This window comes from Odocoileus virginianus, chromosome 1 (genome assembly GCF_023699985.2).
Source record: "Odocoileus virginianus isolate 20LAN1187 ecotype Illinois chromosome 1, Ovbor_1.2, whole genome shotgun sequence".
Classification (NCBI taxonomy): Eukaryota; Metazoa; Chordata; class Mammalia; order Artiodactyla; family Cervidae; genus Odocoileus; species Odocoileus virginianus.
In genome coordinates, this window is record NC_069674.1 from 65,554,768 (window position 1) to 65,578,228 (window position 23,461).

At 36.2% G+C, this 23,461-nt stretch overlaps 1 long non-coding RNA gene across 1 annotated transcript in view; it reads left to right on the forward strand.

The window, feature by feature from the left end:
- The first annotated feature begins 6,353 nt into the window (after window positions 1-6,353).
- Window positions 6,354-23,461, forward strand: part of LOC139036770 (uncharacterized) — a 53,806-nt gene continuing 36,698 nt past the window's right edge. Inside the window, exons 1-2 of the long non-coding RNA XR_011489629.1 lie at window positions 6,354-6,430; window positions 20,214-20,260. This is a non-coding gene — a long non-coding RNA (uncharacterized lncRNA). The remainder of the gene's footprint in view (window positions 6,431-20,213; window positions 20,261-23,461) is intronic.

Below are 23,461 nucleotides of genomic sequence, written 5' to 3' on the forward strand. Positions count from 1 at the left end.
TATTCACTGTTTCCATGTTTTAATGTTTTAAAATCATATTTAATTATCCCAAGTATATATATAATATACTTTGTACACTTAAGCTTTTTTGTTGTGACTTTTATCTTTGTATTTTCTGCAATGTTGGAATCCTGTATAATGAAGAACATAAAAAATAATGCTGAAGACCAGCCACAGACTAAGAAAAAATATTTGCCAAAGACACATCTGATGAAGCACTATTATTCAAAATATACAAAGAACCATTAAAACTCAACAACAAAGCAAACAACTTGGTTTGAAAATGGGCCAAGGTCATCGACAGACATCTCTCCAAAGAACATGTACAGATGGCAAGTAAGCACATGAAAAGATGCTCTACATCATATGCCATCAGGGAAATGCAATGTAAAACAATGAGATACTGCCGCATAAGCACAGCTGCATACCATGGCCAACGTCCAGAACACTGACAACATGCTGGTGATGATGTAGAGCAACAGAAACTCTTATTCATTGCTGGAGGGATTGCAAAATGGTATGGCATCTTTGAAAGAAAGGTTGGTGGTTTCTTATAAAACTTAAAACATACTCTTACCATAGGATCCAGTAATCACACTTACTTACATTTACCTAAAGGAGTTGAAGACTTAATGTCCACACAAAAACGTGCACACAGATGTTTATAGAAGCTTTATTTATAATTGTCAAAACTTGGAAACAAGATGTCCTTCTGTACCTCAATGCATAAATAAATGTGGTATAGTCAGACATTGGAAATTATTCAATACTTAAAAAGAAATGCACTATCAAGCCATGAAAAGATATAGAGAAACTTTAAATGCATATTATTAACTGAAAGAAGCCAATTTGAAAAGGCACATACTTTGTGATTTCAACTGTATGACATGATTGAAAAGGTAAAACGAGACAGTAAAAAGATCAGTGGTCGGCAGGGTTTGGGGGGTAGGAGAGTGCGTCAGCAGAGCACAGGAGATTTTTAGACCAATGAAAATATTGTGTATGATACTATAATGATGGATACTTGTCATTATACATTTGTCCAAATCCATAGACTGTAAAACACCAAAAGTGAAACATAAGGTAGATGATGTACTTTGGGTGATTATAATGTGTCAGTGTAGCTCATCAGTTGTAACAAGTGGGCCTATCTGGTGAGGAATGTTGATAATGGGGGAGGCTATACATGTGGAGGGGCAAAATGTAAATGGAAGTTTTCTTACCTTCCTCTTGGATGTTGCTTTGAATCTAAAATGACTCTAAAAATTTAAAGTCTTAATTTTTTAAGTCTTTTGAAAAGTTAAGCTTGATTAGTGAAAAGAAAATACTAATAATCAAACTGATATTGTATACTTATACAATACTTATTTATACATATTTATATATTTATATAAATATATGAGTTTATATAAATATATATATTTACTTATACAATACTTCAATAATATTTATTGAAGTATTAATGATGTATAAGTCACTTATCACTTTTATTTTCTAGCATGAGCCACTAGGTAGATAAGATGAAAGATATGATCCCAAGATATGAGATTTCCAAAAAGTGAATATGAATATCAACATTTAAGAGATGGGTGGAACAGATTACAAAAAGAACAGAAAGACAGAAGGAAAATGGAAGAATATGATGTTATCATAGAGCATCATCAAAGTATTCGAGTAGTTAGCAGTGTTAAAAGTGACAGACACTGTTTTAGGGACTGTTACGAGAACACTGAGTTTTTACAAAGGAAGGAATGAAGGGAAGAGAAGAATTTATTTTACCACAAGTCATGCAAGCGTTCAACCCTTTGCTCAGCCTGCAGACCTGAAGACACACAGTTAAGTTTTCTTCATTTAGGGAAACTTATGTGAGAGTATCTAGAATAAGATAATTTCAGATTTTATAATTTTTCACATGAGGAATAATCTTTGTAAAATGGTTCAGAGTATAGTTTTTCTTGATTTTATTTCATCTATGAGTATCACTTGAAAACGTTGTTTATCAAAACTGACACTGTAAAATTCTTACCCAATTTGTTACATTGCCTTCTCCAAAAGAAACTTGAAATTTTGAGTTTGGAGCCATTTGGAATGCCGTCATCAGCACTTATCAGCCGTGTATCATTGGCCAAATCATTTAACCAAAATGAGTTTCAGTTTTCTCTTTCTTAAGTAGAAGTGATTGGGTTTTTTTTTCAGGATATGTTAGATATTGCATGTGGTAAGTGCTTATCAAGCCACGTTAATGCTAAAACTTTCATTGTATGTGTGCTCAGTCATTCAGTCATGTGTGATTCTGTGACTCCCTGGACTGTAGCCCACCAGACTCCTCTGTCCACGGGATCTTCCAGGCAAGAATACTGGAGTGGGTTGCTGTTTCCTACTTCAACAGATCTTGCTGAACCTGTGTCTCCTACATTGATAAGGGGATTATTTAGCACTGTGCCACCCAGGAATCCCATGGCTCTCATAACATATTATAAAACGCCTTCACTTTGCTTTGTTAACTCTTCCTCTCAGGTCTTTTGTCTTTGAAAAGTACCTTGTAACTTATGCTCTGACTTACCTGCACTCGTTTATAAGTGCTATTAGTATAAGCAATGTAATGTTCGTTGACAAAATTGAGCTCCTGGCCTTCACAGAATGTTTTAATTTTTAATCCTCAACACTCAGTGGTATTTGGCTGCCATTAATATGTTACATTAACTAACTGAAGGACAAAATCATGATAATTTCAACAGATGCAGTAAAAACATACATAATGATGAAAACATACATCATTCATTTATGATAAAAAAATACTCATCAAACGAGGTTAGAACAGGCAATTCATTAATCTAATGAATACAACAAACAAAACAACAAAATGTCAGCAAGTACACTTAGCGATGAAATAATGAAATTATTTTCTTTTCATCCCTCTTATTCAACAATTACTCAAGTTCATAGTAATACAGCAGGTAACAAAAAAGACACAAAAGGTCTAAAGTATAGAAATAAAAAATAAACATAAACTTCTACTATTTCCACTTACTATGAAATGTATAAACATTTAAAAAATAATTCATAGTTAGATCATAAGACTTAAAGAAGTTTTTGCAAGATCTCTGTACATGAAACCAATATTTAAAAATCAGTTCATTTCTATATATCAAAAAGGTTAGGAAACAGAATTTAGTGTGTGCTTTTATAATAGCATCATAATGTTATGTACCTAGAAATGAATCTAAATAAAATTCTGCCATACTTCTATACAAAAAAAACCTGGCAAACATTAAGAGAAATTAAAGAAAGCCTAAATCTAAATTGTGTTATGAAATTTGAATGGATTGGAAAACTCAATCTTATTGTCTATGAAATGCTGCAATCTAAACTCTTATGGATTTTTTAAAATTTGACAAGCTGATAGTAAAGTTTATAAGGAAATGCAAAGGACTTAAGATTGCCAAGACTTTCTTAAAGACGAAATGTGAGATGAGAAGACTTATTCTCAGATGCCAGAACTTATAAAGCTACAGTAGTTGAGACAGTGTAGTGTTGGTCATGAATAGGCAAATAGACGAATGTAGATCTGAAAGAAACCAAGGGAATCAAGAAATCATTTGCTGCATATGGGAACAGTTGCCACTGCAAAATGTAGCTCTAAGATCTGCCTAGACTCCACTTTGCATGGGCAGATTCTTGATTAGGGGCTCTGGGGTCCAGGGGAAGCTGAGCTGTGATAACACCACACTTCTGGGTAATGTGGCCACCTAGTTTCCATTAAGTTTTAGTGCCTTTCTCTAGAAACTTAGTTTATTGTAGCTCGTCTGACACTTGTTACAGACGTTTTGGGGGTGAAAACCAAAGTAGAACTGGGGACAAATGCCAAGATTCTCAGGGAGAGAAGGGGGACCAAAGTATGTTGTGTTTAGACACAACAGCCCAACAACAAAAAGCTGTTAGGTCTTTAGAGGTGCTTTCTATGGGCAAATCATGTTAAGTTGAATTTGTCTACTAAACCCCTAATTTCAAATGGTATGGCTTTAGGAGTAAAGAGAGATAATGTGATACATGCAGTAGATAGAGTCCCAGTAGCTCCTAATCCTTGTAGCAGAGTGCTGGGAGTGTAAACCAGCCAGTTTGTAAGAATGATTAGTCATCACAGGCAAATAGCAAAGGGAGGACAGAACTGTGGTCCAGGTATCACAAGTGGAGGCTCCTCCTCTGGGAGCCTAGCGTGATAACATGGGGAAGAAGCAAGGTCTGAACCTCTCTCAAGTGCCTATCAGACAAGCAGTGGTGACTTTTCAATTAGAAATTAAATCAATGCCAGAAGTGTGGATGCAGAAAGATTAGAGAATGGTGCTTCCTTGACCCAATTCTGTGTTCAGTTCAGTTCAGTCGCTTAGTCGTGTCCGACTCTTTGCAACCCCATGAATCGCAGCATGCCAGGCCTCCCTGTCCGTTAACAACTCCAGGAGTTTACTCAAACTCATAGAAGGGGCTAAAAATACAGAGGTTGAATACAAGTTAAGCAGAATTTATAGTGCCTATGTTATTGCTCTTAATTTAGAAAAATTCTGCTTTTAAATGCAGGTTAATCACTTCTATTCTTACAAATAGCTCTTCTGCCTTCTGAAAAGAGCTAGACCAGACTCTTACTGAACTACTATATTCTGAGCTCTTTGAGTTTTTTCTCAAAATTATATTAAGATGATAAGATCTCAAATAATTTTATGCTTGGAAAGATACTTTTAAAGTAGAGCATTAAGGATATGTAATAGAGACATAGGTCATTTATTAGTTAATTATAAAAAAATTACTTGAGACCCATTTTTGTAAGGAAAATATTACTTTGTTGACTGAGAACTGAGGAAAAACAATGGAGGGAGATATGCTGAGGGAAAATGGACTTAAAAAATTTTCCACTAAACGGGAAGTACAGATAGCAGCTTCAGGTATAGCTGGATTGTGATGACCAGAAAACTGTCTGTATTGATCTTTTATTTCTGAGTTTCTTTGCATTATCTTCATTCTCTGAAAGACTCTTCCCACCTCATTCTTATCACCTTCGTAACTCTACCAAAGGAAATGCATACCTTTCTGATGGCATTTTTCAAAATCTTTGGATCAATGTAGTACAGAGTTGGGAACTAGAATTGGGGTTGAAGCCAGTCTAACCTAAATCAGACAGACAAAAATGTGGAAGGGAGTTTCCCCAAAGTTGTACTGTGTTGATAAAAATTTTTTTCACTGCCAGATCTATTGCTTAGTAAGTATTTGCCATGCTTCTAACATCACTGGTCTTGCCAATATGCCTGCCTTGCTTTTAGAAGACAGTCAGGTTGTCTTTACTAGTGAAGTCTGCTTCCTTTTTAGCTGTTCACACTTCCAGATGGGCAGAGACCACTGGAACCTGTGGTATACCATGCTTTTTCCCCATAGGAATTTTAATGATTTGAAATCAGTGGTATTTTTCAAGTCATTGTTTTTCCATTTAATAAAGTACTTAATATATGTAAATTTAAAAGATGTGGTCTATAATTATTTGGCTCATATTTTGAGACACTTCTATCCCCACCAGTATTCTTAATGAGATAACAAAATTCCAAAAGTAAACTTCCTCCCATGAAGCCGTTCAACAGCCATTTATTACGTGCCTGCCAGTTGTACTCTATTTAGGCATGTGTGTAATGTGCATGTGTGCTTAGTTGTGTCTGACTCTTTTGCAACCCTATGGACTGTAGCCCACCAGGCTCCTCTGTCCACGGGATTTTCCAGGCAAGAACACTGGAGTGGGTTGCCATTTCCTGCTTCAGGGGATCTTCCCGATTCAGGGATTGAACCCATGTCTCCTGTGTCTCCTATATTGGTAGGCAGATTCTTTACCACTGAGCCACTTGGGAAGTCCCATTTAGGCACAAGGAATATCAGTTAACAAGTAAATGAGGGTCTCTGACCACAAGATCCAGCGTAATGAATCTAATTTACCCACATTTAAATCTCTTCTGATTTAATCTGAGCTTAGATTTGCCCTATGTAAGAAACTACATTTTTTCAACGAAAGCTTGATATTTCATGTAAACCAAAGCTGTATTTGAAGGGATATTCCAATAAGTGTTGTTTGGCAAAAATGATGCCACTCATAGCAAACAGTAACAAGCCAACTGCAGTTTGAGTCATGTTTCAGTAAATAAAATATACGTATGAACTCTGACCCTCAGGCAAGGTTTCTGCAACAAATAAAATAGTGAATGTGATAAACTCCTGAAAACTAGCTTAGATGTCAGAAGCTCTAGCCAAAGTGGTGTTGCCAGACACTGTTCTTGAAGCAACATATAAAAAAGAAGAACATTTTTTTCTCTTACCCCTCTTTTTTAGGAAAAAACAAAAGGCGATTTAGTGAACTGAAGACACAACTGGAGATAGTTTAAAAGGATGGAGTGCAAAGGTAAGTAGAATTTGTAGGAAATAGCTTTGTTCTCTCCCTTGGTCCCTGGTGTCACTGGCTTAGGCTTTTGGTGGCAGCCATTGTAGTTTAGTTATCTGAAGGGCAAGAAGGCTGGAAGACACACTGAAAGAATCCAAGTCACATCATCTGAAATATAGAGTTGTGATCATAAATACCAACACAGTCAATACCTCCTCCAAAGGCTAGCAATTCTGAAAGCAGTTGCAGCCATGTGCCAAGCCTGGCAGGGGGCATGTGGGTGACAGCCCAGACTGACCTCTGTGCGGGTGGTCTGTTCTGTCAGGCTGCACTGATGCACATCTTGCTTCAAGGATGAGATTTCCTTTGAGGACTCTGGGTGACCTCTTGGTGCTGTCTAACAGGCTGACCTGGGAAACCCACACCAAGTACCAAAGGCACCAGAGAGATCAGGTTTAGACTTTTGGCCATATGCATGCAATCTCTGCCTCATTCTGGGAAGTAGGCAAAAAGCTCATCCCTTTGCAAAGCTGAGAGATTTTACAAGGAAACACAAAAGCCAAGGTCAGTTTAGATTCAGAGAGTCACTGCACCAAAGATTCCGTGAACCTCTCCCTGCAAAATGAGAGGCAGTTCTGGGTCAAGCTAGATCTTAACACATGTGCAAAATGGACCACCAAGAGGTTGCTCTTCCTGAGCACAATGGCTTGCCTGCCTTCTGCCTTCCTGTGTTTGCAACAGTGAGCCCAGGAGCAAGCTGATGATACCAGTCCAGGGACATAGAGGACCATTCCTAGCCACTGTGGGCATCAAAGACAGCAGTAGAAAAAACTATTCAATTCAAAGCCTTTACCAGTGGCTATTACATGCAAAACACTTCCAGTGGTAAAGTGTAGGAAAGAGTTTGACAAATGAAAACAGCCAACTCTTTAATGGATTTTTTACCCATCTTCCCTTCACACTTGCACCATATGACAAATTCAGGCAGAGGTGGCCTGGAGATATCTTAGAATAATTCATAACCAACTGGTTTTGCTATTGTATCACTACTCCTGATGGCCCACAGTCTAAGCCTCCCTTTTCATATTATATCCTTTGTATTGTTTATTCTTTCTGTTATGTGATTTTCCTTTTCAGCTCTCTTTTCCAAATAAGACAGTTTAGCTTAGGCTTTGACTTCTACTAAAACACAAGATCTTCTTCAGGTAGTAGTATACTTATTAGTGTTTTCACTTAGGATGTGAAGTTTTGTATCCTATCCTATCAGCTGGTTATATGAAAGAACCTTTAAAGGCTGGGCCCAAAATAACCTCAGCCAAGTTCACCAATTTGCAGACTCTAGACTAAATCTGCCCTGCAGATATTTTGTTTGGCTGGGCCAGTGATTTTTGTTTTGTTTTGTCTTGGTTTTGTTTGGTCTTGTTTTGTAATTGAATTTGAATGACTTCTGGCAGAAGCTTCTTTTCAAATTCCATAGATCCTTCCTTTCTCTGTCGTCATAACCTTTATAGTCATTTGGGTTTATGGTGTCTGCCCTATACAGTAAGTGGTGATAGTAAGTATCTATGTCTCATTCCCAATCCTATGATAAAAGCTTGAAATTTTACCTCTAAATTTGAAATGATTTTTTTGTATTTGTACTATCTGTAGTCTTTTGAGATGCTTATCATTAGATAAATATCTTTCTATTTCTATAGTATTTTAAGTTATTATCATGAACAAGTATTGAATTTTACCAAATGCTTTTCCTGCCTCTACTGTAAGCCATATTTTTTTCCTTTTTTCTGTTAATTACTAAATTACATTGCCCGATTACCACATGTTAATCCAACATCAAATTCTCAGAATAAATCCTTCTTGGTTGTGATATATGATCCTTTTTACATAGAGCTTGAATTATGTTTGCAATTATTTTCTTTAGAATTTTCACCTAGTTTGAAAAGAGAGTTTAGTTTTTAGCTTTCCTTTTTGGAAAAGGAAATGCCCTTGCTGGGTTGTGGAGGTCAAGGAAGTGCTCAGCTCATTATAGAAGTCAGCAGGGGTTTCCTCTTCTCTAATCTTTGGAAGACCTTGGGTAAAATGTATGTTATTTAAAGTTGTGGGAAGGTTGGAATTTCAATTTCAATTTCTTTAATAGATGTAGAACTATTCATATCTTCTTTTTCCTCAAGTAGCACTTTGGTAAGTTGAGATTTTCTAGAAATTTAACCTTTTATACAAATAAGTTTTCAAGGTAATTATTGTAATGTTCTAAATCAGGGGTCCCCAGCCTTCAGGCTGTGGACCGGTACCTCCTGTCAGATCAGTGGTGGCATTAGATTAGGGCTTCCCAAGTGGTGCAGTGGTAAAGAATCCACCTGCCAATACAGGAGAAACAGGAGACATGGGTTTGACACCTGGGTTGGGAAGATCCCCTGGAGTAGGAAACTCACTCCAGTACTCTTGCCTGGGGAATCCCATGGACAGAGGAGCCTGGTGGGCTACAGTCCATGGGCTTGCAAAGAGTCAGACATGACTGAGCGACTGAGCATACAGGACCTTCTCAATGCCTGCATGATTTCCAGTGATGTCTCCTTTTTTCATTTCTGATATTGGTAGTTTGAGCCTTTTCTCTTTTTCATTAATCTTGCTAGCTGTTTATTTTATTAATATTTTTTCATAGCTAACTTTTGGCTTTATTTATTTTCTTTATAGCAACTGAACAATAACAATAATTATATGTTTCTTTTAGTTTAATTTTAATTCTCAATAACTCAGATATGACTGTATCATCAGACAATCAAGCATCTCAGTGTTGGCAACTAGGTGTAGAATCTATGTGAATGTGATAGCTACAGACTCTAACAGTCCAGGTGTGTTAGATAGGTGGCCCAAATATCATTAGCAACATTATCCTCAGGGATGTGGTTTTTTGAGATGGTGAATGCCTCATGGAATCATTCTAATCAAGTCAAATACCTCCTCAATTTGCAGTCTTTATTACAAGATTCAATGTATATTAGAACAGTGCAGATATTTTTTGTGTTCTCTATAAAAGGAATTAGGCTCTAGATAGATTTTTTTTCTTCTATATAAATATCCAGTGAGACAATTTGGAGGTTGTTCAGGTATAAGACAAATATTTGATTGCAGGACGGTATGTATCCTTGAACCTTCTTACTGAATGTCCATAAGGTTTCCCAATGTGACAAAAAGTAGAGAAGTCTCCTAAAATTTCCAAAATGCCTGGCTAGGTGGCTCTACCATTCCCTTTGAGATATGACCACTGTAATAGGGGAGAAGTCATATAACAGATGACCCCCTTACTTTTTTGTTGTCAAAAGTGCTTCTTTCTTTCCATCTCCATCATCATTCAGGATTGACTACCAGACTCAGATCCCACTTTTCCTTTCCTGTTCAGAGAGGTTGTGGCTTCCTGGGACTTGCCCTAACAGAAACTTCCTCTAGGCTGAATTGAGTCTATTCCTATTATTAATATGTAATAGTGTTCACTCACCACCACTGCACTGATGCTAGTGCAAGATCTGTCCCCAACCTGTGTGGCAGCAGTTTTGGTCTTTCTTAAGTCCTGTGTATATACTTCAGCTTCTTTACTTGGGCTGTTCTGGACTGACTTCTAGTACTGACCACTCACTTCCAGTGAGTGGTCACCTCAGCATAAGGATCCCTCCCAGTCCCTTGGACTGCAAGGAGATCCAACAAGTCCAGCTTAAAGGACATCAATCCTGAATATTCATTGGAAGGGCTGATGCTGAAGCTGAAACTCCAATACTTTGGCCACCTGATGCAAAGAACTAACTCATTAGAAAAGATCCTGATGCTGGGAAAGATTGAAGGTGGGAGGAGAAGGGGATAACAGAGGATGAGGTGGTTGGATGGCATCACTGACTTGATGGACATGAGTTTGCATAAGCTCCAGGAGTTGGTGATGGACAGTGAAGCCTGGCATGCTGTAGTCCATGGGGTCTCAAAGAGTTGGACACAACTGAGTGACTGAACTGAACTAGAGGTCCCAGGGCATTTTCCAGATGCAAAATTGGCATCAAGGCTAATTGAAGGTCCTGATTGGGTTTGGGACTCCAGTTCACTACATATTTTAGGAGCACTGCCTGGACTATCTGTCAGTTTCAAATTCCTCATCCATGCTTTAATCTAGTTGTCACTTTTGCCCCTTTCCTACCTCCTTTCTTGGACCAACATGGTGTTGTGTACCAATTACAAAACTGGCAGTCTCTAGTCTGGTAGAGAATTTTGTGATGACTTTAACCCAACAGATTATGGGGGCTTCAGCCTCCAGTCCCATAGCTAGCTGGGATTTCCCTGACTAATGAATTCACTGTATGCTTGATACTGGGGCCCTCACCTTGGGGACTTGTGACACTGTATGCATCAAGATAGCTTCCCTGCTCCTAGTACTGCACTTACCCATGTTATACACCAAATCTCTTCCTACCTTTTCTTTGGTATGAGTTGCTGCTTACCTGCTAAGCTAGAGGTAAGGCTGTGGGTCATGGGCAGTGTGACCAGTGGCTCTCTGTTGCAAAGGCTGCTCAGGTAACTGACTTTACTTGATGAAAATCCTTGTTGTGTTGAAACTCCTTCTCTTGGTGAAACTCCTACTAACTGTATCCCTTAGACCTGGAGGCTTCCACTGCCAAGCAAACCATGTCCCCAGCTGCTCACCAGTATACTGCCAAATCAGGGTAGAAAAGGAGCCTGATTTTTTGTTCTGTTTTGTTTATTGTTTTAGTTATGCTTTCCTGTTTCTTACTATGATCCGGCAGTAATTGGCAGAGTGACATAGGCAACTAATTTTAACACAACTAACAAATGGGACATACTTAAACCAATTTGAACACAATTTGCACATGGTCAGTAAGTGGTTGGTCAAACTTTCCCCAAGCATAGGTGTGGTATTAATATAACAAGTCAGGACAGACCTAGGGAAAGCACTTTTTTTTCCTTTTAATAAAGGGTGCCATTTATCTAAGTAGTTGTACTGATCCCAGTTCTTGATTGCACTTCCATGTACATCAACCTTATTCATGTGTGTTTCTTCATTTCTGGTTTTGTTGTTACTTTCTTGTGTCCTAACATTTTGCTCTTCTCTGGACTCAAGTCTTAAGCATCCTTTTCACTTGCCAGGATTAGCAGTATTCATCTTCTATCAAATGTAGACAAACCCAAACCGTGAGCAGAGATGCATAGATGAGTGATCTGTTTGGAAGGTTGGCTTCATTCTAATTTTGGCCACAGGCTGACTCCTCTTGTGTGCAGAATGCTCCTAAATTAGGTGCTTGAGGTAGGTAGTGCTAACAGTGTATTATAAAATGAGAACATTCACAGAATGGACCCTGAGGGGATATCAGTGTGTATAAGCACATAGACACTGACTAAAACTTCTCTTTGTAAATATTTTCTTTATAGTTAGTCACTAAAAATTACAGAGCTTCAGTCACCAAAATGTATTTCTTATGCATAATCATTGAAACCAGAAATGTAACCCAATTCTGCATTTGAAACAGGACATTTTATTCTGGTTTTGTTCATGGGAAATGGCTGACTTTAAAAGAGTAGAAAATTGAAATTTAGAAGCTTATGAAGAAGAACCATAATGCACAAAGCACCCATCACAATGTTTGATAAGTCAAATTTTATCTATAAAATTAAAAGTAGCCAAGAATATTGTAGTGTTGACTTTGTAAGGAACTAAGCTATATCTAAGTTAAACTTTTAACTGTTCAAAAACTTTCTAAAATACCTGTTTAAATGGATTTATTCTCAAACTCAGGGATGGTTCCAGCTGCACCTGTGGGGCCACAGTTCCAGGTCGCATACATCTCCTCTGAATGCCTTTGTACTTTCCTTGGTCAGATCAGATATCTGAGAAGCTTTTTTCTCATTTGACAGCAAGCCTGTTGTAGAGGGATTGTGAACAAAAATAAATAAATAAGTAAATAAACCTATTGCTGTCCACCTTCTGTGGCCTTTTTCCATTAACATGCGGTGTTGCTAACGGAAAAGGATGCCATGGAAAGTGAATAAGCTACTTTCTTTTTTTTTTTTTTTTGCTACTTTCTTTAAGAAGCACAAACTGGGAGATTTAGGAAGAAGAACTCAAAACATACTAAAATCCCACTTCTGGGAATTTTCACACATTATATTTCCTTAGTATAAATATCTATATCCAAGACATATGTGTGTGTGTGTGTGTGTGTGTATGTGTATATAAGAAAAAGAAAAAAAAACATGCTACAGAAAATTGGTTAAATATATGTCCTCCATATCACAAAATGCTGTATTATTATAGTTCTTAATGTTGATCTGTATTAAATATCATTGAAAATATTTGCAAAAGAATATCAAAAGTTTTGTGGAAAAATAAGTTATGAAACATACCTAGTTGGCCAAATATTTATAAAAATAAATTTTTCTTATGTTCATACAAAATCTGGATAGAGATGCATAAGTCTATAATAATGGTAATTACTTCTAAATGGGAGATACTAGGTTTTTTTTACCTTTACTACTAATCTTTCTGTGATGGATTTGGATTGATTGTATAATAAATATGCTGAGTACAATAAAAAGTATCGTATTTCCCAGAGTCTCAGTCTCCAGTCAATGATGTAACCAGTAGGAATGAAAGTAGGCCCATGCACTACAGAGTGGCTTCATGACCTTTCTAGCTGTTGCTTAAACTACCAGCTCTCTTGCTTTGTAAACTTCTGTCCTACATTAAATGACACATAAGTTGATAGAAAATACTTGCTAGTCTTACCTTTTGCTGTAAGTGAAGAGGACTTATTTTATCATGTAGTTTGAATGAAATTTACAATATAGATGTGGCTGATTATAAGCATATCATGAAGTTATGTGCATTAAAATTGCATCAAAATAGTTTATACATCTTAATTATTCACTGTTGTTTTTAAAAAGAAAAGACAAGAGATCAGGAAGAGAGGCCATGTCGCACCTCAAACTATGAATGGCTGAAGTATAACATATTTAGCCTTCAATTTCCATTTTGACTCAGGCAGAGCTGTGTTTTCTCCAATTGTGTAATCCACTACATGCTTTTGCATCTTTCTTAGTATTAGTTATCAGAGTATTAGGAGATTAAAACTAGTATTGTACTTGAGTCTTTATGAACATTGTTATCCAAAAGTCTTTAACTTTTAAGAAACATTGTTTTACCATAAGAGAAAAATGAATCTGTGAGCATTGACTCATTTCAAGTTTTTCTTCAGAAGAGATTGATCTGATAGCATGGGACAGCACCGAGTAGTGGTGTTTATAAAAGGAGAAAGATGTCATACTGAAAGATGCCTTTACTCAAAGGCAAATGACAGGATTCATTGATTATAAGAAAGCAGCTCTGAAAATGACAATTCTTCCACGTATTGAAGCTATGAGTGAGGTGCTTTATGCATTTTCTCACAACCTTACTACAAAACATCCTGTTTTACAGATGAGGGAACCAAAATAGACTTTCCAACCCAACAAGCTGAGAAATGGAAGAGTCAATATTTTAGATAATTTTGTTTTATTTCAGTCTTCTATTCTGTGAAATTGCAATAACCCTGTAACTACCATGCTTTTCACAGTGCCACATATAATACATACTGTAGATCATAAACTGATATGACAGTCAAAAGAAGTGTTTATCATATTCACATTTATGGCTAATGAAAATTTTTGTAATATAGAAAAAAGTCTAAGAGACATTCAATTTTTGTTATTATACTATAAATCCTGTCTTTTCTTTCCTGAAAGGTATACAAAACATTTAAAATTGCTTATGGAGAATAAAAACGTCTTTTACTCGGTTTTGATCCAATTCCAAACCAAAGGAACTCTTGTGCTGGGGTTTGAAACAAAGTGCTGAAATGATGAATGTCCTATGCTAGACTGTAAACCACAGTCCCTTCATTCAGATGACCTCAAGGCTAGACCAGAGAGTACTCAGCTGCTGCTTCCGGTTACCTTTTCATGCTGGCTTGTCCTTAACATAGCTAATGCTCCCCAGATGTATCAGCTGCTTGTTCTCTTTAACCCTCGCTGGTCTCCATGCAGCACTGGCTGCTTTTTTCAGACACAGCGGAAAAGAAATAACTGCTTAATGAAGAAAATTGAAAATATTTCAAGTGCCTTCAGGGCATGACAGTGTCATGCAGGTTATTGTTTTAAATGTTTTATTTTTGAACATTTATCCCCCAAATATATGGAACAATGTAGTAAACTCCTCATGTGCCATTATCCAGCTTTAACAAGATACCCTTACCCTATATTCATCTTGCCAAATTATTTTGTGGCAAATTCCAGATAACATTTTATTTTGTGAACAAATATTTCAGTATGTAACTCTAAAAGAAAAGGACTTTTTTTATATAACACAATATCATGATCATATTTTTTAAATTAATAATTCCTGAATATCATCAAATATTCAGTGTTCAGATTTCCAATTATCACTTAATGTCACAAATTTTTATAGTTTGAATCAGGATCCAAAAAAGGCTCTCATGTAGTGATTGGTTAATAGATTCATTTTAAGTTGCTTTTCATCTATTGGTTTCTGACTCTGTCTTTTTTTTTTTCTCTTTGTAATGTATTTGCTGAAGAAACTTGGTTGTATGTCCTATAGGATTTTGCTGATTACATCCCCAAAGTATAGTTTAATATGTTCCTCATCCCTCTGAACTTTTTATAAATTAGTCTTTGAATTTGGAGGATTGACCAGATTCAGACCTGATTTTCTGAAAATACTTTTTTTTAGGAGGCACTTTTTTCCTCAATCAGGAGACACCTATCTGGTTATCTTGCTCTTTCTGATATTAGCAGTAATTCTATGCCTAGATCCACTAATTCAGGAGTTCCCAACCTCCCAGCCAGCCACAGGTACCTCCTGTCAGATCAGCAGCAGCATTAGATTAGAAATACAGTGCATAATATATGTAATGCACGTGAATCATCCCCAAACCTTCCCACCCCATCCCTGGTCTATGGAAAATTGTCTACATGAAATCGGCCCCTGGTGCCAAAAAGCCTGAGGACCCCTGCTTTCATTTTGGGTTACTAGACAGTGCTATTCTAATTCTGTCAGTTATTTTTTATTTATTTGCTAAAATACCAAAATGAAAATCTTACTCTTCTGTTTCATTATCCCGTAGTTCTTTGTTTATAAGTTTTCAAGATAATGAGTTGGTTCCCTAGTGTCTTTCAATTGCTGATAAATTTTTAATTATCATTATAAGCTCCTGGATTTAAACTTATTTGATGTATTTCAGTCTTTTCAAGTTTTTTTTCCTCTCATTGATCTTCATGTTGTCTCATTTTTGACAGTCTCTGCAAGTTGGTTCCCAAATCTTTGACATAAACTTGGTAATCTTTGATAGCGTCCTTATTATTTGATGTGACAAGAACATTCAACATGATCTGTACGTTTCCTGTCCTGGTCCTGGAATTAGCTGTTTCTCCAAGGAGCTCTGGCTCCTTTCAGAAAGAAAGTAGATTTCAGCACTAAATTCTAGGTGCTGGAGGTACTCATTGTTAATGGGTGCATCAGTATTTATGGGAATTTTCAGTTGAAAAATTTAGAAAATAGTTTCTTTCAAGTAAAAAATATCATTGATTTATATTGATACTTCAGATTCAGGACTAAAAGGTCTTTACTTAATCTCTTCTTTCTGACATCTGTTTTTCCTTTCTCCCTTGCCAAGAATCTTGCTTGTGAAGGACACTGAATTATAGAATTGGAAGATCACAGAATTATACTTTATACACATAACATTTTTGAATTGCAGTACAATCACTACTACCTACAATATGACTGAAAAACATATATACATGCGTGCTCAGTTGTGTCCAACTCTTTGTGACACCAAGGACTGCAGCCCTCCAGGCTCCTCTGTCCATGGAAGTTTCCAGGCAAGAATTCTGGAGTGGGTTGCCGTTTCCTCCTCCAGGGGATCTTCCCCACCAAGGGATTGAACCAGCGTCTCCTGTGTCTCGTACATCTCCTACATTGGCAGGCGATTTCTTTACCTCTGACTCACCTAGAAAAACTGTTTAAATTTTTCCAGCAATTTTTGCCCTAATTTAGAGCATATACCGTTAGGGATGTACAGCACAAAACTTTTTTTAAAGTTATTTTTATTAGTTTCTATGTTATTATGCTAGCAACTAGTTACCCATTTAGATTCATTTATATCGTTTTAACTTCAATGTTTAGAGATTTAACTTTTTTTGTCCAACTCTTTGTGACCCCATGGACTGTAGTCCGCCAGACTCCTCTGTCCACGAGGGTTCTCCAGGCAAAAATACTGGAGTGGATTGCCATGCCCTCCTCCAGGGGATCTTCCCAACCCAGGGATCAAACCAAGGTCTCCCTCATTGCAGGTGGATTCTTTACCATCTGAGCCACCAGGGAAGCCCATGAAATGCTTGCATGGTTTCAAAGTCAAGTCTATAAAACAAAATATGTTTAAAGCAGTCTATGTTCTATCCCTGTTCCTTCTTACCATTTACTCTATACCCCTGGGGAAGATGTCAGCATTAGAATTGGTACATTGTGTAGTAGAGCTTCCCTTGTAGCTCAGTTGGTAAAGAATCTTCCTGCAATGCAGGAGACCTGGATTCAATTCATGGATCGGGAAGATCCCCTGTAGAAGGAAATTGCAAACCACTCCAGTATTCTTGCCTAGAGAATCCCATGGACAGAGGAGCCTGGGAGGCTACAGTCCATGGGGTCACAAGAGTCGGACATGACTTAGCAACTAAACCACCACCACCTTTAAGATCATTAATTACTGAGACCTGTTCAAGAGCAAGCATTATGTACTTTCTTTTTTATAATTGTTTATTCATAATGCTACAATTAACTATATGCTAATGCTCACCACCAGTTCTTATATGTATATATTGCCAGTCATTTTAGTTGTCTGAAGATTATTCTCTAGTAGATACCTCAGGACTAACTTATGGGATATTGAAAAGAGTTTGACTTTACACTTGGAAAACAATTTATCTGAATATAAAATACTTGGCTCAGATTTTCATTTTTGGTTTACCCCAGAAGGCATAAAATTTTGCTATTGGATTCTTAACAATTTGCTTTTCTTTCATTTTCACATGATTTAGACTTTTAATCCAGATGTCAAAAGAATTTACTCACTTTCTTGAAAGACCTATAATTTTGTTAGATTTTCTCAGTGTTCTCAGTCTATTTTCCCAGGCACATAATGTGTCCTTTCAACGTGTACATTCAGAGCATATTTATATATATAGGTATATCCTAAATTTTAGGGAAGTTTGTCAGTTTTTAAATATCTAATTTTATTGTTTTGGTTTTCTTCTTTGGGAATTTTTTAAAATACGTATTTTGTTTCTTTACCTACCTTCCATAAGGCTAGATGTAGCAGAAATTTTCAGAGGGCTGATATCTTAACTACACCTATAAAAGCCCAACTTTGAAAGAGAAGTATAATTTTAGGGCCCATAGTCCAAGAATAAACAGAGAAGGCAATGGCACCCCACTCCAGTACTCTTGCCTGGAAAATACCATGGACGGAGGAACCTGGTGGGCTGCAGTCCATGGGGTCGCTAAGAGTCAGACACGACTGGTGACTTCACTTTCACTTTCCACGCATTGGAGAAGGAAATGGCAACCCACTCCAGTGTTCTTGCCTGGAGAATCCCAGGGACGGGGGAGACTGGTGGGCTGCTGTCTATGGGGTCGCATAGAGTCTGACACGACTGAAGCGACTTAGCAGCAGCAGCAGTCCAAGAATAAAAGTGATTAACAACTGGGTGAGTTGAATGCCTGTTCTCTATGATTCAGACGATCAATAGGCTTCCTGGTTCCTACTAATATTATGCTCTCTTATTTTATTAAAAGGCCAAAATAAGAAATTTTATGAAATTTACTACTGAATTTAAGATTATGCAGCTTCCAAAGTAAAGTTTACAAAACAATCCCAGAGGGAACTGTTTATGCTTTATTACTAGGCATAGCTTCATTTTCCCTAAGAGCTATGTTTCATTTTTTTTTTTTATAAGAATCATCATAGCTAGGGTTTCTATTTTCTCCTGGCTCCTAAGAATCTGGGCCAAATTGTGCTCAGTCTTGCAATGATAAACATAATCACTCAGAGATCCTTATTGCATGCATATATTCTTTAACTTGATCCCAACTTTTACTTTAAAAATTTTAAACTTTCATGTCAAAGTACAAGCTTGCAGAGAAATTGTATACAAAATTTAGCTTGAATACTCATTTTTTCTTGGAAAGTCAGAACACTTCATCAGATGCTGATTCTAAAAGAGTATATGTGATATTAAAACTATTGTTCTTGAATTAATTATTTTATTTTATTTATAAAACCAAAGCTTCGATTCCAATTTAGTTTTAAAATCTCAGTGACTATCAAAATGAATGGTTTACTTTGGGGATCATTCTAAGCTTTTTAAAATCTTGACAAAATATAATTAATAATGAACTGATGAATTTACAGTGCAGATGCCAATCACTGAAATCAACTCATGCCATTTACAAGTCTAGATCATATAATACAGGGGAAGGAAAAAAGCTAAACCTTTTCCTAAAAATTCCTCCACTGGATTCACTAACTTTTACAAGAAGGTTGGCATAATATATGATCATTCTAAATAGCTTCCTCTTTAAAGTAGGTCAAGACACACACCACTTCAGTAAAGTCACTTATTATTTCTACAAGCTACTTTCACTTTACGTTTCTCTTCCTCCTATCTTTACATTCTGTTTTCTTAAATTTACATGGGTAAATGTCTTGCAGTCTTTTGGTGTATGTTTATCAAAGTTGGTCATAGTCATATTACCAAACATCAGATGCCTCTGAAGAAATGGTTCCATCTACTTAGTCAAGAATTAAGGTCTACAAATAGTTCCCTTACTTGAAAAGTAAAGACAAAAGATATTGTAAGATAAAGTATGGTATAGAATTAAAACAAATACTAAAATTTCATTAATATGATATTTATCTATTCCAGTAGAGTAAAAAGTTAGAACCAGGCAGGCATGCACTACTTGTTAAGTCAAAGTTGACCAAACTTGGGAAGAAAAAATTAAACTTATGTTTGGAAATCTAACATGTTTCAATTAAATGTACAATTGAATGGAATCATTTATCTAGAATGCATACATTTTGTATGTTGTTAATACCAATGATTTGTTTTTAAATATTTGTATCAATTCTTTAAGTCTTTTCTAGAATACAGTAAGTTTGTAATTCTATGAATAGATTGACATTTAAACAAAATAATTTGGTTCACTTGAAAAATAAAATTAACTTCTGATTTTGAACCTGTTGGAAATTGTTGAAATTTACATTTTCCTTTCAACAGTCTAAGAATTAAGCTCTGAATAATTTCATCCTATTTTTCTTTTCTTAGTGTAATTAAACACTTTAAAATTTAGAGAGTTTAGATTTGACTTGACATTTCAAACTGTTTAGAAAGTGGCTGATGACTAAATATTGAATAATGGTAATATACATAATTTTCCATGATATGAATAAAAACATCTAGGTGAAATTTTGCAAATCATTTGCACTTTAAGGTAATGATTACATATTTTTGGTCTGTTGAGTTTTTCAACCAACCAGAATTAGTACTTAACTTGCAATTTGATGGACTGAGGTGAGGAAAAAAATATTTGAGGTTGGAATTTGTTTATATGAATGGTTTTATAAGTTGTGGAATCAGCTTAAATGCCTAAAGTGGATTCTGACATTGACACTTTTCTCCCTTCTGATTCAATTCACAGAGCCAGTGACACTTAAGTGGCCAAGTAGTTTACAAGCAGTCATTAAGGTAAGCAAACCCTCATCCAGAGCTTATGGTCAGACATGTGATTTTAATTATGGGAGAGGTATAAACATTGTTGTTCTGGTTACATAGAGGCTAGGATGCCTTTTCTAAGCTCTCTAGAGCTTATAGCTTACTAGTTTACACATACATACTCACAAGGGGTCTGGAATAAAGACTAGTTTCTGTATTCTTGTTTCTGTGTTTTTGTATTCTACTGATAACCTTCTGTAGGAATAAATGTAACCCTAGATTTAAAAAGCAAAAAATATAGAAAAAAAATGATAGCTTTCAGATCATGTTCTCTCAAGTCCACCCTCAAACCCCTATCCCTTGGTCTCACTGGGGTCATATTGCTGAGTTATTTATCCATAAACCGCACAATATCATTTCTCTACATTTCTTACTTCCTTAATGGTACTGTAATCCCTGCTGAAAACAAAAGACCAAAACAACATTAAAGACCATATCACAAAGATTTTAACTTCCCTTCCCTACCACCTTCCATCAAGTGAATTCCTTAGAAGTCATATTATGACTAATAATGCTAGTTTTCAGTAGAATCATTCCACTAATTTTACAAAAATCTGAATCATAAAAGTAGAAGATTGAATATTATCTACATGTTCTTATTTCTTCTGAATTTTATGCTGTGGTCCTAAAAACCAAATATTAATTTTTAGTAATGTCACACTACACATGAAGCACATCAGAGAAAATTTACATAAATAAACAACTCATTTTACAGTAGCCTCACCCAGCTTATTATTGGTGTTATCTTTCAATAAATTTTCCCTCAACTGCCATAACTGCAACTTAAATTTATGTGCTTACTAAATAGAGTTTGAGTGACTTTTTTCTCTATTTTCTACTCTTCCATATTTTCTTTGTATAGTCCCACTATGCAAAGATAAGTCAGTAAAAGGTTTTGAAAGTTTTTGTGATATTGATCACATCCTTGAACCGAGGAAATAGCCAGGAAATATGCTCCACGATCCACTGCTTCTGAGTAACCACATGCACAACCCACTGTCACTTAAGGAAGACTCAGGATCTTGGCAACAATAGGTTACATGTGGCTACAAGCACTGTTTTAAAGATCAGACCAGCTATGAGTTACCATGGGCAAGCTATTTAAAGTTTGTTCTACAAATTATACCTGTGGTATAGGATTGTGTAAAAGATATCAGTGGGAAACAACTAAATTCCTGTTACAATAGCTAAAGTCAATCAAACAAGCAAGCAAGCACTTGCGAATATAATACATGTTTATTCTCATCTTGGTATCTGTTCCTTGGAGGACTTTTATGGTTATAGTACACTTGAAAGGGGAAATTTTACTGAATGTAAATTATAGCTCCAAAAAAAAAGTGTAATGTATGGCATATAGAAGCAGCTCCATAAATGCTAATTTTTGGTAGTTCTCATTAGTCAGCACTCAAAAATCAGAAGTATTACTCCTATGCAAAAATGACAATTTGTTGTTTAGTCAGTGTCCGACTCTTGCAACCCCGTGGTCTGTAGCCTGCTAGGCTCCTCTGTCCATGGGATTTCTCAGGCAAAAAGACTGGAGTGGGTTGTCATTTCCTTCTCCAGAGGATTTTCCTGATCCAAGAAGTGAACCCGTGTCTCCTGCTTTGCAGGTGGATTCTTCACTGCCGAGCCACCAGGGAAGCCCAGAGTGACAATAAACATGATCAAATGGAAATGAACATGATTTAACTTTAATGGCTTTAATCAAGTAGTTGCTTAAGAATTTTAGTACTATAAATGAATTAATTTTAAGCACTCTTTGGCCAAAATAGGGAACTAAGTTAAGGATTTCCAGTTAGGACTCAGTACATTGGTGAATCTAGTGAAATTAATGGTTTAAGATAAATTATTTAAATAAATAAGCTTGTTTAGGAAACCATTCAGATATCCAGTCTCAGATTTGCCCATTTTCAAATTTAAGAAGTAGTGCATTTGTGTTGTAATATGTAAGTCAACACAATGCAATCCAGAAATTGGCAGATCTAATAATTACACACTCCAGCACCTCACATCCTATTAATCTAGCCCAACCCAAGATCAGACCCTAGAGGTCTTATTGTATATCATTTTTTTTGCTCATACGAGCATACATGGCCATAGATATATCCACATAGAAGTGTGGTTTATTCCCTTTATCCTGAAATAGGATCGTAAGATACTCATTGCAAGATACTTTTTCTACTTAGTGTACCATGAACAATAAATCATTGATAGAAAATCACCTTATTATTCCACTTTCTGTAAACATGCATATGCACATATAATTTCATACAAAATGAAATTTCATATTACAGTCTCTTCCCAGCTTTTATTTTCTGCTTACCTCACTTTCCCATCCCACTCATCTCTCTCATTTAATGCCCCATGTTATGTATTGTTTTTTAATTTCACGTACACACACAGACACACACACACACATACACTACACACTGCTTTATAAAAATGGAATATTAAATGCTCTTCCTCACAGACCATTTTCCTCATATAACACTTTTTAGAATACCCTCATGTTCCAAGTCACTTTTACATAGCTTAATTGTTCTTTAATAATAGTTTCTAATGTTGCATCATTTCACAAATGGACTGTTTTCCTTTTGATCAGCATTAATCTTGCTTACACTTTATTTTTTGACACTTTAAACAATTTTGCAATAATTTTACTCCCTGCCTATACTTTAAGAGCACCTTTCTTTAAAGGTTTATTGCAAGGGAAATGCAAGAAAAAAATTTGGCAACACCAAGATTATTTGTTTTTCAGTCAGTAAAGATGACAAAATCCTCCATTAAGTCATTGCAGTGGAGGGGTTGGGCTATAGCAGGGTATGGAGTTTTAGTGCTAAGGCTTTACTTGCTGCAAAAGTGTTAGAAAGTTGGACTCACCAAATTCTTACAGCCTATATTTGAAAGGGTGGTGCATCCCCACTAATCTCACATAGCTTGATCACCACTAATTTCACCACTGAAAACATTTCTAATCAATAAATACAATGGTGGGGATTTAGACCTTGCAGTTTAAAATACTTTAAAAATTTGCTTCTGGAGCATGGAAACCAGACATTGTCCTAACTGAAATATTTTAAAGTAAACGAAGTTATGTAGCAGGTGTAAGGCAGCAGCTTGGCTCTGTTGCTTTTCCAAATAGCAAATGACAACAAAAGGGAAAACACATTTCTG